This window comes from Macrobrachium rosenbergii, chromosome 24 (genome assembly GCF_040412425.1).
Source record: "Macrobrachium rosenbergii isolate ZJJX-2024 chromosome 24, ASM4041242v1, whole genome shotgun sequence".
Lineage (NCBI taxonomy): Eukaryota > Metazoa > Arthropoda > Malacostraca > Decapoda > Palaemonidae > Macrobrachium > Macrobrachium rosenbergii.
The window spans coordinates 23,858,736-23,877,620 of NC_089764.1; the positions used below are offsets into that span (position 1 = coordinate 23,858,736).

At 34.6% G+C, this 18,885-nt stretch overlaps 1 protein-coding gene across 2 annotated transcripts in view; it reads left to right on the plus strand.

Annotated features, from left to right (window-relative positions):
- LOC136851936 (tyrosine-protein kinase Dnt-like) overlaps positions 1-18,885 on the plus strand; it is a 500,118-nt gene that overhangs the window by 32,714 nt on the left and 448,519 nt on the right. Inside the window, exon 2 of one of the 2 annotated variants that reach the window (XM_067126297.1) lies at positions 6,056-6,091. The exons of the other annotated variant lie outside the window; for it this stretch is intronic. The gene's annotated coding sequence lies outside the window, so the exon portion shown is untranslated. The remainder of the gene's footprint in view (positions 1-6,055; positions 6,092-18,885) is intronic. 2 annotated transcript variants of the gene reach the window in all.

Here is an 18,885-nt window from a genome sequence, read left to right on the forward strand (position 1 = left end):
TTAGATATTTTGGAAGTTGAGGCGTACTCTCCCCAAATATTTTTAGCCTCGCAGAGACAGTCATCTACAGAGAGTAAGGCGTGAACAAAATTGCAAAGAGGTACAGTTGTATATAGTGAAGAAACCAGTTAAAGTTACCGGAAGCGATGCCAGATGGTCTTGCTGTAGAGTTCGCATCCTAAGACGTGGGAACTCCTCCTTGGCTTTTGTTGATCTGGGAGATTGGTGTTGGTGGTGGTGGGGGAGGGTGGGGGGATTGTGTTCTCCTGGTGTGTTCCCCTGTGATGTGCTTTGTGAAATAGTTCGCTCAGGTGTGAACTTACTTATCTATCTTCGTGGTTTTCGGATTTGTCTCAGTCCTTGTAACTGGTAATACGAACGACTTTCATTTTTTGAGTTATTTATAGCGGTTTTTCGCCAGAATTTTTGGGAGGAATCTTGGTAGTTGATTTTGAAGGGGTTTGTGTGCTGATGTTGTCTGGCCTTATTTTTGGTGGTTATCTATCCAAGTAGTGACCAAACACAAAGTTGTATAACTTATCTGACCTAACGACTAGTATCCAGAGCGAGTGTTAAGTTAAAGATTTTTATCTAAAACCGATAAATACAGAATTTCCTTGAATTTCCATACATGGGTGAAAGCTGTGGACGTACAGAAACAAAATTTCCATTGTAATGAAACTTGAGCTTCCAGTACTCCTGAACCCCTAAATCAACAAATTAATTTAAGTGTGTAAATCTCTGAAGAGGTTCGGCCTGGGTTTTATCTGAGTTTCAGTTGCCTTAAGAGTGAAGACCAAGCCGAAGGTGGTCATTTAATTCGCACATACCCTCACCCCATTCACACACACACACACACACGTACACATACACACACTTACACACACCCAGTCACAAACACACAGACACACATACACACACACACGTGAACTTATTGTCCAATGATTTTGATGTTATAAGTACAACACTTTAGTCAGTATTCATTTGTTTGAAAATAAAACCTGTTACGGAAGCAAACAGTTAAAATAAAAGTAATTTAAAACTGTATTATGTATGTTGTTATATGGAGTAATGCCAGGTCAATAAGTCCTTGTTATCAATAAATCATTATACATAAGAAATTTCATCATATCAAAAGCATCCATTTGAAAATAGCAGCATCAGGATCTAAAGACCTACGTACAATATCTGTTAAAAAACAAAACGATCGCGTACCTCACCATCTTTATATTCAGGCTGCTACTTTACTCATGAAACCCTTGCGAGCAAACAAAAGTAACCATTGTGAAGAGCGCACGGTCAACTGCATTGGTTTTATATAACAAAGATCGCTTCAGGAAAAGGCAGTTCGTTTATGTAAGTTGATTAAGGAACAAATTGCAAAGTTATGGTAACAAACTTACCAGTCCGGTATCTCAAGGAACCATCTGGCATCTCGAGTAAACCTGATCCTTCCGTATCCTCAAGGGATGTTGCAAAGAGGGTCCTGTAAAAGGACCACTTTCTCTCTCTCTCTCTCTCTCTCTCTCTCTCTCTCTCTCTGGTTTGCTCTGTGGCTTTTGTTTATTTTAAGTTCTTTAGGGGCTTCTTTTTTTATTGTATTGATTATGCATTTTATAAATCTGTTTTTTATAAGTTTGGTGGGCTTACCGGAAAGGTACGAGCAGGGAATGTTAAATGGCAAAATATTGAAAAACAGTAATTTTCTAATACCCGTGCAATGTCTACTAGTTCAATGTTTATAGTTAAATTTTTAATGCTTGTATTTATTTAAAGGTGCTTAGAGATTTTTTAAAGTTTTGTCAATCAGATGTTTAATCAACTTTTTTTTTTATTTTAGTGCGTCAGCCAGAATGGTGAAATCTGGAAATATCATATGGCAATAACCAGACAAAATTTGGATTGCTTGTGCTCATACAACAGTTATTAACTTCAGGTTTCTATTTCAATTAATCTATAAAAATCGTGTGATTTTAATTTTTCGTATAACGTTGGGAAAAGCACCATCTTAGATTCATTGGAAATCGCATTATTTTATTTACTCAGTTGTTCATTGGCCACGTATGATGCGTAAGGGGCAAAGAATCTTTTTTCTCACTGAGGGAAGTATGACTCAGCAATTCTACTTATTATTATTATTATTGCTATCATGGAGAAAGCAACGAGTCCATTTTCTTAAAAATGGCAGATTCCACAAACCTGAATAAGCATATGTAAGTGAGAAATGACATAGAGAACAAAAGTAGGAATGTTTTAGTAAATGTGAATGAAAAACAGTTATTATTATTTACCATATAAGCCATTACTTTCTAAGGTCAGAGTATGAAGGCTATGTTATAGTCCAAAACTTAGAATATTGGTTGCATAGTAATCCTCTGAAATAATAATTCTAAAACTGGAACCTGAATGATTTGATGGCATTAACTTGAAAGGAAGGATTGTTATTTGTTTGTGTTGGTAATCTTATTACAACCAGCACATTTTATGATCATTACCATTATGCACGATCACCCACACATTTACATTACTCTTTTCTTCTTGACTGCAAACAAATAAAAAAGACATGTTTGAATAACGCTTAAAGAAGTGCGTACTCGGTTGAAGGACTGCCCACACTAAAGGAAAATGGATGATGGCTTCCTAACCAAGATGAATTAATCCCCATAGAATGATGAGGGATGTCAAGTGACCCGCTTGACCGATCGTTTGTCATCTGTCCTCAGAAAATATGTATTTTGTTTTGTTTCTTTTTGATGGGGGAATAAATAAGAAATTATATCCTTCGCGTTGTGGAGCTTGCTCATAGATACGCCTTTTATATAAATGATATGCCTTATATTTATTTGATTTTTATTAAGTGTTGAGAAAAAATCTTGAAATCAAAGTTGTTAAATCATCAGAAAACAGTAATGTATAACAAGGCTCGTTGCAAAAACTCAGCAATAACCAGAGTTTGGGATATTTACCACTGGGGTAAGAGGAACAGAAAGAGCTTACGTCTGTAAATTATATAAAGATAGAGAGAGAGAGAGAGAGAGAGAGAGAGAGAGAGAGAGCTGCTATTTCCCTCCTCCTGAGAGTTATTGTTGTAATTTTAATAGGGCTAATCTATACCTTTTGCACATTAAGTTACCTCTCTGCAAGTTGTGTTTATGTGTGTGTGTGTGTGTGTGAGAGAGAGATAGATAGATAGATAGATAGAGAGAGAGAGAGAGCTGCCATTTCCCTCCTCCTGAGAGTTATTGTTATAATTTTAATAGGGCTAATCTATACCTTTTGCACATTTTGAGACACCTCTCTGCAAGTTGTGTGCGTGTGTGTGTGAGAGAGAGAGAGAGAGAGAGAGAGAGAGAGAGCTAGCTGCCATTTCCCTCCTCCATTTTCACCTAAATGAAGTGGAGAAAAGAGCATCGTGTGGCGTCGTCGTTTTTCTCTCTCTGCGCCTAAATGTGAAACCCATACGGAGATTTTACCACAGGAATGGTTCTCCAATACCCTCCTTTTTCTTTCCCTGGGGTCCTTGAGATACCAATACCCCCTCTCGTTGCCCCCTTACCCCTTTAACCCCCTTCCCCTCCCCTTATTTTTTTTTTGGGGGGGGGAGGGGGGGTCTACGTAAGACAAAGCATTCGCCACTCTGGGCTCGGTATAGTATTCTGATGCGAGCTCATTTATAAGAGTTGCGGCTCAGCGGCCGAGAAGCTTCCGAGGAGAGGAGGAGTGTGGAAATTGCCATTCTAGATTCTCCAAATGCCATTTTCCCTTTTTTTTTTTTTTTTGCGTTTCTTTCCTACACTTTTTTACAGCATATGCACCTGTCTTTTCATATTTACATACAGACATGTGTATGTATGTATGTATATATACCTGTATGTATATATATCTATGTATTTATATGTAGAATCTACTGGTCACTTTTTACCAGATACTTGTATATTATATATGTATATATAAGAGTATACATATATATATCCACATATATATACATATGTATATACACATATGTACATATATATGTATATATATATATATATATATATATATACTGTATATGCATATATATATATATATGTGGATATATATACTGTATATGTATACTCTTATATAAATATATATTGTATATTTATATGCATATATATATATATATATATATATATATATATATATATATATATTTATATATATATTTTGTGTGTATGTGCATTTTGAAAAAGTTTTATCCTAATTGTTATTTCAGGCATAAAAAGTTGGATGTATTAGCATTTGGTAACAAAATATATCCACTAGTTATTAACATTATCATGAAGGATACTGTTATTGTTGCCGACACTCGTAAATTGCATTTGCAATAAAGTTTGTCCAGGCGTGATTTATGAAGAAGTTATTAGTGTGAAATTTCGCTCATAATTTCTCTAAAAGCATATTGGATGAAATGTCAGAATTTCCTCGATAGATCAATAGGAACTTATGCTCGAATTCTTCTTCTTCTTCTTCTTTCTTCTTCTTCTTCTTCTTCTTCTTCTTCTTCTTCTTCTTCTTCTTCTTCTTATTATTATTATTATTATTATTATTATTATTATTATTAGCCTAGTTCTCTTCATAGGTAGCTCTTGACATGTAGAAACAAACCTCCATCTGTGACGTCATCATAACATTTGAAATGACGTCCAATCAGCACGTCGTGTATAAAGAGCCGACCAATCAGCTGCTAGATACTAACTTCCCACATCTTAGTCTTTCATATAATGTACATTGACTTGATCTTTAGAATCATTGTCGTTTTACCACTATTTAGCAGTGCAGAAGTAATGCCGTATCCTTACGAATCTTTGGGATTACAATGCACGGTGATTATGCTAAATAAAAGTCCTTTGGAAATTTGCTTTACTACTTTCTTCGAGTAGAAAGGTATAGTTCACGATATAAAGACAAGATTCTATAAGAAATCCATAGTGCTAAGGTAGATACAGCGTCCAGTAATACGTTATTATTAGAACATTAGCATTATTTATGGAAATTCCTTAGACCCCCACGGAATAATCCAACAGTTGAGTAAATGTTTTGAAAAAATAAAAATTACGAGATTTTTTATTTTTGAAAACATTTACTTATCTTTCGGATTAATCAGACCTCTATATACATATACATATATATATATATATATATATATATATATATATATATATATATATATATATATATATATATATATATATATATATCCACCTTACAGAAAATTGTCACATAAATCTCTGTGAATACTTTTCGCTTCGGAGATAATATTTTCCCAAGGCTGATGTTTCTTTCAGTCAGACGCTCTTTTGTATGAAATAGAAAATCGCTTCTCCTCTTCAGCTAATGAAACCAATACCCGAATGTGGCAATCGACTTTCGAAATGCGACGAGCAAAACTCCCAACTAATATGTACAAAAGTGAAGATCCATTTCAGTCGCTCGATGTTTTTTCTTTTTTTATTTTCGGGCCAAATTTCCTCGTCCTCTTGGGGGGGTAACCCGAAGCGCCATGCATTATGCATCCACCGTGCCTGAGCAAAAGTCTTATCTGCCGCGTTTGTTTATAATGTATTTCAATGCGAGGTTCGCTTTAAATAATAATGAAATGACAAACTCGGTTCGAAGGTTCGAGGAGGGGGGGAACTTAACATCTCGATCTCCTCTCGTCTTCCCCGTCGGTTTATCCGTCTTCTATTGAGAGCGAAATGGAGAGTCGGAGACGCGATGCTGCATTTGCGGTAACGCTGAAATAAGAAAAAAAAAAATAAAATGAAATAAAAAAATACAATTTGTTTACTAATTTTGTCATATCTATTACACATACCTCTAAAACTAAGGGAAATCAATAAGGTATTGCTTACTTTCCTTACTAATGTGTATACTTACTTATCTATGAATTTACTTGTTTTCGTATTATCAAAGGAGTCGCATTTTGTAAGAGGTAATTAGAAGGTTGTTGTCCAAAAATAAGCTGTCTATTGTCCTTATATACTAGTTTATCTAGCTATTTATCTAATTATTTATTTATTTTCATTTTCAGAGTCTACGCATTTCTTAGAGGTGGCATTTCCTAAGAGTAAGTACCAGAGGTTGTTGTTTTAAGCAGACCTAGATTTATCTTAAGTTAGTTCTACATGGCAGTTATCTGAGACATTTGTTGTTTTTAGTCTTTACCAGTAGCATTGTTTGGCCTGAAAATAAGATTTTATAGTACCCAGCCAATTCAATGACTGAGCTAGCTCTTCCATCCCACTAAAGGCTAAATGAAATTATGGGTAATTGTATCAGAGAGGTGTAACGTGAAAAGTAGTATTGTCAGATAGTGGGTTTCGAAGGTAAAATCCAGCAAAACTAAGACATCATTGGTTATCGGTCTTGTGGTACGCTCCCAGCATGATTAGCTGTGTGTGGACAACAATGTCCTCAATTATTCTGTATCAAGCAACATTTGAGTTATCTTTGGTCTCTAAGTTTTCTTCCGTAGCTCTTACATATGTCTTTTAATGCTACAGAATTCGGTATTGTTTTGTAAAGCCGCGTATGTAGACATATATAATATTATGTGGCGTTAATACCACATTCTTCAGCTCTACTGATATTCCATTACAGAACGCTGTTATTTACGAATGTTTGTAGACTTCTCGGACTTAAATCTTAAAAGGTAATTTGTTCGAAGTTATGGTGTTTTTTTTCCCCAGCAATGGTACTTGTAATTAAGGTATCTTCGGTATTTATCCTGTTTAGGTACTTACCATGAAATTATTTTAGCTAGTGCTTTTACAGCTGCCTTTTTTTCCACTGCCGCTAGAGTTAGATCGTCCTGAATCGTTTTGCACAGTTTCAGTGTAAAATATTTTTTGAGTAACCACGTTGTAAATCTACCCAATTCTAGAATCATTTATTGCTTTTTTTCAAACTTTAGAACAGTTTCCTGCCTAGGCTATCTTGTTTTTGCCGATGTTTCTTGATGCATATTTGAGTTGTTGTGTAGGTAAATATTTAATTGTTTGTTAAATCTTCTGCGTTTTTTGTGATCATTTGTAATTCACAACAGTTTGTTTAACATTTTTCAACACATGGCTATTCTGTTCTATGGGAGCTTGTGCTTGTTTTACACGTTCATTCTGGCCTATTCCTTAACAATAATGGCAGTGATAATAATTCAAAGGAATTGTGTGTCTGAATGTCAAGATTCTTACAACGTATTGCTGATAATTAATTTCATTTCCGGGACATATGTTATTCTTTATGTTCCCAGTCTTTTAACATTAAGTCCTTCCACCCTCCCAAACACCCCCACAAAAAAACAGTTACATTAGGGTTGGATAATGTTAATCCTTGTGTTATCCAGTTACTTTTCAAAACAAATTACGATAATTTTCCCTGACACATTTCAGTGGTGAAACTGATAGAAATTCCGAGGGAAACATTTTAAAAGAAATATTTTCCCCTATTTCATTTTCGTCTGCAATTTAATAACTACAGGCTCTCTGTATTCTGTGCAACACACCTGGCCATTTATTATTCACGCTACTGCCACCAAGGAGGGAAAAAAAAACCCTTTTCATATTCCAGAGAAAACTAGGTTATGGATTACGAAGAGGAGAAGGAGACGAAGAAATAGATGAAAAAGGAAGTGGAGATGTTTTAGAATCCCTTGGCTGCCTAACATAACCGTGTTATGAATTTTGCATACAGGTACAAGACCTTCTCTGGTTACTCTTGCATTTTTTGAATTATGCAAGATCGAGATAACACCTTCGACGAGTACATTTTTTTTAGCAGCGAGGTCACCAAGTGCTTCGGTTTCACGGTAAATGGGATGCTTATACACGCTCACGCGAAATGACGAAAAGTTAAAAGTGGAGATACATGGCCAAATACTGATATAAATATATATATATATATATATATATATATATATATATATATATATATATATATATATATATATATATATATATATATATATATATATATATATATTTGTATATATATATATGTATATATCATATATATATATATAAAAAATGTATATATATTTATATATTTATATTATGTATATATTATATATATAAGGTATATATATACATACAAACATACATACATACGTACATACAGAATTCACAGAAGAACCGCCCCTTCTCAAATAAAATAAACTTAAACACTTTCATTACTATTTTGTTCATTTAGACCAAGAAAAGGATTAAATAATTAAGAAGCGTAAAAGCTGGAAGCACTGACGTAATTCCCATGTACCCGGTTTGTTTACATATTCTCCAAAATAAAAAAAAATCCAGTAGCGAGGAGATTAAGAAAACGCCTGCGGGAGCTAATAGCTTATTAGATCTTATTAGTGCCATACGCAATTAAGATAATTTTTTAATTATGCAAGGACGACGATACCAATTATTCTTGTATATGACCTCGATTAAACAAATGACCTGATCGTAAAACTGGGCGTTATGAGATTTTATAATAGATGGTGGTAACTTTTCATTGAATTTTAAAGCCGTTCTCTTTCATTCCACGGAGCTTAAACGTTTATTTAATGCCAGGACGTTTGTTAAAATTCGCGGATGAACGTTTGCATATGAGGACACATGTGCAGTAGTTACCTCCAAAAGTTATCGATATTTTAATTATTAAAAAGTTTTGGAGAATATCTGTTCAGGTGAATTTGCTGAATGTACGTATGTGTTCATTCGCTCATTACAACCTTACAGAAACAGTCTCAAATGTATCAAATATATCTTTCCTTGAATTTGTATTTGCATATTTTTCTGTCTTCCACACCAACATTAACAATATTTCTTTATATTTTACCTCAGAGATCTGTACATGCCGTCACTCTGATCAATATCTCTGTGTTTTTCTCGCCTTTCCACTGTGTACCTTTTATTTCCACCCCATCTATTAAATCTAGAATATTCTCCTTTCTTGAATTATGATACTAATGACCGTATCATTAGGCCGAGAACCGCTCTTTCATTGAAATCACCGCCTCCTCAACCTGAGTGAGTCAGCGTTCTTCATGCATAGCGATCTATTGAGGTCACATTCCTTCTTGAACCGAATGCAGAAGAAGAAATTTAAATATTGTGTGGCAGGATTTCGACAGCTCTGTAAGGTGACCTTCATAACTAGGTGATTTAGCTTTAGGTAAAGTATTGCATTTCTGACGTCACCTTGCAGAATAAGATTGGCGCCTTAAAGTCGTGCGTTATCTGCTGAAAGTTATTTATATCAATTCGAATTCCGTTGTATCAGTTTTGTTGACTATTCCCTCATATTATGTTTATGCAATACCTTTCTCTCTGCAGACCGGTTTCCCTTTGGAGCCAAGAAGGTTTTCAGCTGCAGATTTAAAGAAAGAAGGAAATGAAAGTAAGTTCATGAACCTCAGAATGAAGCCAAGGTGATGGTTTCATATCCATGTAATATCGTTGTCTCTGACCGCCTCGTCTGCTCTTTGTGTATGTTGATTTTGGATTTTGAAGATTTACTGTTGTTCTTTAGGTGCGGGCAAAAGCTAGAATCTATATTTTATACATGGCATCTTCTCTTGCCTTTCCGAGATCTAATCTTCTTTTAAGGTAACATTTTAGCTCGTGAGTAAAAACATTTATTGACCAGGTCGTTTTCGTCCAGTATGATACGAGAACTGCCTCGCCTTATTTTGAAGCGATTTGTTTAGATCCCTTGTGCTGGTCATTTCGTAAGAAGTGAATAATAATAATAATAATAATAATAATAATAATAATAATAATAATAATAATAATAATAATAATAATATCTCGGAAAAGACCGTCTTTCAAACAAACTTCAATAAAAATTATGGCAGCCTGCTTACAGAGATTTATGGCGATTTTTGGTAGGCTGTCTAACCAGCTGTAAGCCCGATTTCTGGCATGAATATGGCATTACTGTACCCCTGGCTTCAGTCGCCTTTCTGTAAATGACAGAGGAACTACAGAAAGGTTAAGGAATAAGTAGACCGTGGACAACTGTCATGTAATTTACCTGCTGCTACGAAGAATCTCTTTCGAGAGATTGAGAAACTGCAATAAACTCAACGGCGTACAGTCGTCCTTTCTTTTTAATAATAATAATAATAATAATAATAATAATAATAATAATAATAATAATAATAATAATAACAAAATATTGCAACAGATTATGTACATCGGCAATAATAATAATATAATAATAATATACCACGATAATCGTTTATATTCCAGCCTTTCTCCTTATACAGTTTATGATCATCTTAACAGATATCAGCCTTGAAGAAGAGAGAGTAGTAAGAAGAATGAAAAAGATCTAATAAAAGCAATTCCACTTTATCTTTTGTAACAGAACATGCTAAATAAAATAAAATAATAATAATAATAATAATAATTACTGGGAAAACTTATGGGCTAAAAGCAATTTTATTAGGTAAAAAAAAAAGTGTTTGTTGATTGTGGTCTCAGTATAATGGTGAGCCATGATCAACACTGGCCGGTGGTGGCAGTTTGTTTCAACCGATCATTGCTAACTTAACATTAAATAAAATAAAAACTACTGAGTAGGGCTTTTGGTAAGATCTGATGACAACATAGCACAGAATAAATTTTTAAGATCTGAGGGCGGACAGAAAAAGCGGACAGAATAAAGTGCGGACGGAATAAAGCTTTTTCTTTTGCAGAAAACTAAAAGCGAGACCAGTCGTGAGGATACGGAAGTCTCCCGTTCATATCTTTCCCACAGGTCTGATCTTATCGTTTTCACAGGTTAAGAAATCCCCGATTAAGGGGCTGCTGCTTGTTCTTAGTGTAATCATCCACGTAATTCCACCGATACTTATCCTTAAGGTCATGTTATCTTCTCCCTCCTCTTTTACTTCTCTTGCTATCTTCTTCCTCCTCTTTTGCTTATGTTATCTTCGTCCTCTTCTTTGCTTATGTTATCTTCTTCCTCTTCTTTTACTTCTCATGTTGTCTTCTTCCTCCCAATCTACTTGACGTCACATGCTCTCCTTTACCATAAAATCATTTCCTTTAACAGCGTCCAGCTTCACTCCTCCCCCGATCCCACCCACAAAAGGATTATCCCTACCGTTTGTTTATAGCTGTCAAAGTATCCCTGCCGCTGCTATCTTTCGAAAAACAACCGAGTCCTGCCACCAGTGTCCCTGGAGGTCGGACGGCCGAGAGGACCCAGAGCGTGGCCACCGCCCAGAGTCCTTTGAACTTAATCATAACACGGATGATGTTATCTTAATTAAGCCTTCAGGGTACCGAGAGATTAGTGCCACCGGGGAGGGTTCTGGTATTTTTAATTCTTGCTTTTATTTGAAAGTTAACAGTTTTCCGGGGATTTGACGGGGTTAAGTGGTGATGTTGGCAAGGTCCGAGGTGGGCCTTGGGTACGTCACTGGTTATTTGGGTCAGAGGCTCGTGCTGGCATAAGCTAGCTTAATCTAAACCAACCCACCAAGTGGGAAGTGGATGAAAGGTGATGATCTCAGAGCAAAGAAGCAGCTTAGGATCACTAATTGGCATGATATTGGGATATGACATAATGGTTAACGTTTAATCTGGAGGACAGTGAATTGGCGTGCGTTTTTGCGCGTAGCCTAGTTTTGCTTCGAATTTTGAAATAAAATGACAAAGTCTGATTGTAGAGAAAGTAAAGGTATAAAAGTTTACACATTTTCACACACACACACACACACACACACACACATATATATATATATATATATATATATATATATATATATATATATATATATATATATATATATTTATATATACATACATAAAAATTTCTCATACTAATGTACTTTCATTTTGAAATTTAAATATAAATATACCCAAGTTTGCTTCACAATACATCTGATCCTGAGACCTGATTTCCATAACGCAAGGAATGAGTATCGTCGCAACATGCAGTGAGCTCATGTACCCAATAAAGCTTAAGACCATTCTCTTGGGAGACAATATGTAATGCAATAATCCAGATTATATTGCATTGCAACGTTCAGTATCTCTTTCATATTCGTTTTTTTTCCTCTTCGTCGCTCCCCTGATTTTTCTTCCTTCTCTTGATGAATTGCAGTTCTTATTTTTCATCATATTTATGTTTTCCATTATTTCATTTTCTGACCTACATTTCACACTATATATTTTTGGGATATTTTCGTAGTTACAATTATATTACCTTTACTCGTAACATTTTATTATCTACGAGTTAACCTTAAGCTAGCGTTGGGTTAATCATTCATATCATTCATATTCAAAAATATGGAACTTTCTTCCGTCTTCTGTGTCTTGGATCATTGACCTCAGTCTGCTCTTGTGGTGCCCGAGCTTGATTCAGTTAATCATGCCCTTCTGAATATTCGCTGGAGGAAAAAAAGGCGTGGATACCACTTATCGGAGATCGAGTGATACACAGACACGCACACACACAAATGTATACACACACATATATATATATATATATATATATATATACATATATATATATATATATATATATATATATATATATATATATATATATATATATATATATATATATATATATATATATATATATATATGTATACATAAATATATACAAATTTCTGACTCACATCGGGATCGAACTGCCAACAAAGCTACACACTTCTCGACACAGCAGTGACCCAGTTGAAAGCATTTCATTCGAATTATCCCCTCCGAGTGAATATGATGGAAGTGATCAGCGCACAGTCTCGTGTGCAACAGAAAGTAATTTCTGACTAACATCAGGACCGAACCCAGGTCTTTCATTTGAAAGGTAAGGACGCAGTTAGCCTGCCCAGGTAAAGCCTCAGGTACGGTGGTACTTGGGTTGCAACATTTTTTATGACTTCTCTGGCTTTGATGCAGCTGCCTTACTTTTCACTTGAAAGACCTGGGTTCGATCTTGATGTGAGTCAGAAATTCATTTCTGTTCCATACGTGATTGTGTGTTGATTATTTCTATATACACGCACATACATACATACATACATACACAAATACATACGCACTCACTGGCAAAAATACCACCACAATGAATCGTGTGATAAATCCCGAAATGTCAATTCTTCTTAGGGGTAAGGAATTTTGTGATATCTTAAGAGCAGATAATTCTGGTGTTCCTTTGCAAAGTGGCAGAATGCTTGCATTAATGCGTCGTAAAAATGGCTTTTGAAACTCAAACCGTCTAGCTTATAGTTAGAATGAGACCTTGGTGGAAGAGAAGGGTCGGGGTCCTTTTGGGGATGCGTGCATCTTGGTATGCATGGGTCTTGGGCAAGTTGGGGCACACGGACGGGAACAGGTCAGCTGGCAAATTGGTAACTTTGATGCTGTTGTACGATACTTTTCACCGTTCACTAAACAGCCATCTTGAACACCATACCTGTGGAAACATATAGGCAAGGGGAATCACTACCTCCTTAAGATTACTGCCATTCTTCAAGGCATACATTGCCTTCACTGCGGCACTGCGTTCCTTAGACAATATACTGCTTACTTTTGTGCATTCAGAAGTTAAGTTTAGGGAACTGAAAAGAGAATGAAAGATAAAAATATAAACACAAAAGTTTGTATAAATATATATGGGCAATATATATGTATATATATACATATATATATAAATATATACATATACATATATAAAAAAAAAAATATATATATATATATATATATATATATATATATATATATATATATAAATATATACATATATATATAAATATATATATATATATATATATAATATATATATATATATATATATATATATATATATATATATATATATATATATATATATATATATATATATATATATATATATATATGTGTGTGTGCCTTTTTCAAGGCCATTATGGCCAGTGTCTTTTTGAGTATACTAGTTCTCCACAGCAGAACTGGTTCCTCTTGCCGTTTTATAAATAATACGATTAATTTTGTAGAAATCAACATATTCAATAAGTGGTATTGACAGATATAAAGCCAGGTGCTTCGGAATAATTTAGATAATAAGTAACCCTTTATAGAGTGACGCAGTGAGCATTATTTGCATAATTCGTTTGACAGTACATGTATGATTTAACGCCATATAAGAGTCTGTCGAAGACATTTGAGTTTCTTGTAAGCTAATATGAATATTTGTATTAATAGAAAAATTCTGGCAGTCTTTTAAAAGGTATATAAGAAATATGACTGAGTTACCTGCACGGGAATATCTCATTCAAAGAGAAAATTTAATGTTCGTTTTCACTCAGTTTTAAAGGAGAATGATTCGTCTGAAGTACGCGTAAGACAATATACCACGAGTGTTACTGTTTTGATATATTTTTCATGCATCTGTGTGTGTGTATATATATATATATATATATATATATATATATATATATATATATATATATATATATATATATATATATGTGTGTGTGTGTGTGTGTATGTGTATATATATATATATATATATATATATATATATATATATATATATATATATATAGTAGATAGATAGAAGGATAAATAGATAGATATGTATTGTTTTTATGTAGGCCCTTATGAATATCAAAAATAACTGTCAGTGTGTCATAATTCTTAAAATATTAATGAATTTGTAACATTTCGTATTATTATTTTTATGTATAAATACACATTTAAACTTTAATGATTTATTTCAGTGGTCATTTTTATTGAGAGTGTGACTTCCTGTAACTTTTAAGACTGGTGATGTGAAAAAATAGTAGATTATTAATTTTTTACCACAGTTATAAAAAAACCAACTTCCTTTTCTCATTCTTAGGAGAGGGGAACTGACTGACAGGTAAACTGACAGGTAACTATAGAATGGTTCAAAAGCCTATAATCACCAGGCATTTTTCGCCCGATAAGCCTTAAGCTGACATCTCTCCATTGAATCATTTGACATATGTTTGACATGAACAAGCCCGAGGGCCAAGACGGGATACCCTCCGCGTTCCTATCAGGAGAGAGAGAGAGAGAGAGAGAGAGAGAGAGAGAGAGAGAGAGAGAGAGAGAGAGAGAGAGAGAGGGTTGTATGGAAGGTTTTCTTAATATGGCAAAAATTTAAGACCACAGTACCCCTCGATATGTTGAGTAGTTTTTGGCTATTTACACCACACGAAGGTATAATTAACAGAAATGTTCTTTGCATTTTAAAGTTCTTAGAGTTGTTTGAACTTGGCTTAGATATTAGTCCACAGAGACCATTTCATTTCGCTTCATAAACAAATATCAACGATAGGGAGAGATTTTTTGGGAATGGTTGATACTAAATAAGAGATAAAATGCTACTTACTGACATATATTATCATAGACTATCATCCACTAAACTAATCCAAAATTTTCGCAAAGAATCGTTGCATTCATTAAACAAAACAAAAAAAATGCCACGGAATGCATCCTCTAACGAGAAAATACTAGTAAGAGTGAGAGTAGTCATTTTAAGTTCTAATGCGGGAGTTTTTTTTATTTTTGCAATGACACTTTAATAGTTCATGTATAAATAAGTAAGAGGGCGTTTCTCGGTTTTATTTTTTATATCTCAGTCCATTATTTTGTAGAGTTTACCTTATCTGTTACAAAAGATGAAATCTAGATTTGGTGTGATCAGTATCTGCTCTGTTGAAACTTCCTCTCTTACTAGTTAAGTCACGAATTCCATTTAATTCTTTACATAAAGAAAAAGTTTCCCTCTCTATCCCAGACATCTTTAATCTTGAATGCGCCTCCGATTGAAAAGCCTCAGTAATCCAGCATTCTTCCATTGTGCACTATTTCGTAGATTTTTTGTCACTCATAACATTGTAAAGGCATTCACTTAGTCTTGGTATAAAGGTCTTCTATAAAAACTTGCCTAATGCTCTTGTTGGTCTCCTTCATCCATAAAAAATGCTCTCTTGTTTCGGGTGCTTATTCCTTCTTTCCCTTCTCGACAGGATTGTTTTTCAAAACTAATGGCCTCTCCTGAAATTCACCCAAGATCAAGAAAAGAGGAGCTTCAGGGTCCAAACAGACGTATAATTTTGCACTTTTCAAATTTCCTTTGCCCGAGGCTTATATTTTTTAGGTGTTTCTCTATTTTTATTAACTCCCTGGATTACTGGTGTGTGGTCATGGAACCCAGTGACTTATGTACGTTGGGCCACCAGTCTATGGTCCTTGGATCACCCATTTTGTGGTCCTCGGTGCCTCTTTATCGTTGCTCCTGGCGCTTGTTTTTTATGATACCGGGAGTTTTTGATTGTGGCCCTTGAAAACAAGTTTTTTTTATGTTATCATATTTGTTGCCCAAGAGTCTATATTTTTGCCGCCCATTTATATCCTGTTCGTGGTAAGTCTTTTACGAATTTAATATTGACGAACGATGATCTACGCGTTTTCTAATCTATGGATAAGTTATGGATTTTGTGTACTCAGTTCGGAAGGACAACCTGCGAGAATTTTTCAGTGTTGTGTCATAACAAATAAAAGGCATTATGATACAACTAATGACCACAGTTTGTCAGTTAACACTGTAATACTGTATAGAAAGCAAAAAACCTGCAGAAGTCTTTAGCACTTATACATGATTAGCCTTTCCGAATCTTGGTCAGCTCATTAATTTGATTTGTGTTTCTATACAGTCAGGAGGCTTGGGAACTGCGTAGTTCAATAACTCAGAGAAAGGTATTTGGGTAAAAATGTGTATGCGACGCTTATACGTGGAAGTCATTCAGTCAGTTTATGCACTGAAAATCTTATTTAGATTTGAAGACGACTGATAAAAAAGAATCTTGAAAAATAATGGAAAAGGCGTACGTGCTCTGACTTTGCTTTGAAAATACCTCTCTCCGTTAGAATTTGACCATCACATTTGCACACTCAATGAAAATCATAATCTCAACAGTCCATGAATGGATTGTATCTTTCTCGTTGTAAACCTACGTAGTTTAATTTTTCAGTAAAAATGTTACAGAAATTGCTTCTGTGACAATGACTGAATAAGTCATTCAGTCAGTCTTATTTAGGTTGAAAAACGATTGCCGAAAGGAAACAGTGAATAATAAAGTAAGAAGCTTATGCACTATACGCCTTTGCTTATAAAAAAATACTGCTTTTCATTAGATTGTGACAATTCCTATATAAACAATCACAGTTTCACCATCTTATCTTTGAATGGCATCCTGGAGTGGCCTCGCATCCAGCGCGTTTGTAAAGTCATCCCCTCTGTAAACTGAGACTTTATTTCCTCTTGGAAATATCATCGTCATCATCATCATCATCACAATCATCATTTCGTATATTTCCTCTTGGAAATATCATTATCACCGTTTCGTATATTTCCTCTTGGAAATATCATCATCACTATCATTTCGCATATTTCCTCTTGGAAATATCATCATCATCATCATCATCATCATTATCATCAATTCGTATATTTCCTCTTGGAAATATCATCATCATCATCATCATCACTTCATATATTGGCCCTTGGAAACATCATCATTGTCATTTCGTATATTTCCTCTTGGAAATATCATTATCATCATCATCATCATTTCGTATATGTCCCCTTGGAAATATCACCATCATCATCATCATTTCATATATTTCCTCTTGGAAATATCATCATCTTCATTATTTCGTATATTTCCACTTGGAAATACCACCATCATCATCATCATCATCATCATCATTTCGTAACATAGGAAATGGCTGGGAGGGCATCTACCGGTAAGAATACGCCCCCCAGGGTGAAGAAAATCCCTCTCACAATCTCCTGTAATACCGGATCCTTCTGAAGGAGTCGGAGGATCTGTTCCTTTCTCCTGAGAACTTCCGCCTTGGAAATTTCGAAGCCACACTTAGAAACCTCATTTGATAAGTATCTGCTGGACGTTTTTCGAAAAGAGCTGTTCTTTGGCATTGAGGTTTTGTACCTTTTTTTTTATAATTTAGATTACGTATTTTTTTCAGTTTTTAGTTTTCTGAAAAGAAAGCTATTGTCTCGGCTTTGTTTATTCGTCCGCATTTTTTTCTGTCCGCGCTCTTTGTGTCCGCCGTTAGATCTTAAAAACTACTGAGGCTAGAGGGCTGCAAATTGGTATGTTGATCATCCACCCTCCAATCAACAACCATGCCAATTTGCAGCCCTCTAACCTCAGAAGTTTTTATATTATTTAAGGTTAAAGTTAGCCACAATCGTGAGTCTGGCAACGATATAGGCTAGGCCACCACCGGGCCGTGGTTAAAGTTTCATGGGCCGCGTGTCATACAGCATTATACCGAGACCACCAAAATATAGGTCTATTTTCGCTGGCCTTGATTATACGATGTACTGAAAACTCGATTGCGTCGAAGAAACTTCGGCGCATTTTTTACTTGATATATATATATATATATATATATATATATATATATATATATATATATATATATATATCCCATTATTCATTTGAGACAGTTAAGGAAGTTATTTTCTTTGTAAGGCCTGGATGGAGTTTCTTTTGAACTTGAATTTTTTTTTCGCCTTCCTTTTCCTCTTTACTCTTCAAAGCAGATCGGAGATCAATGTTTCATTCACGATGGAAGATACATATCGAGAGGAAGGACTTTAGCCGAAACATTTTTGCACACTTTTGGGATGAATTTTACTCTGCCTAAAGCATATTTTGTGCATATGGATTATGATAAAACTAATATTTTCTCCTTCATAATTGCTGTGGTCCTGCCTATATAAGTAAAATAAACAACAAAAAATGTAAAAACCTTGATATTTGTTGCCCAAGAGTCTATATTTTTACTATTTACATCTTTTTCGTGGGAATTAGTTTATGAATTTAGT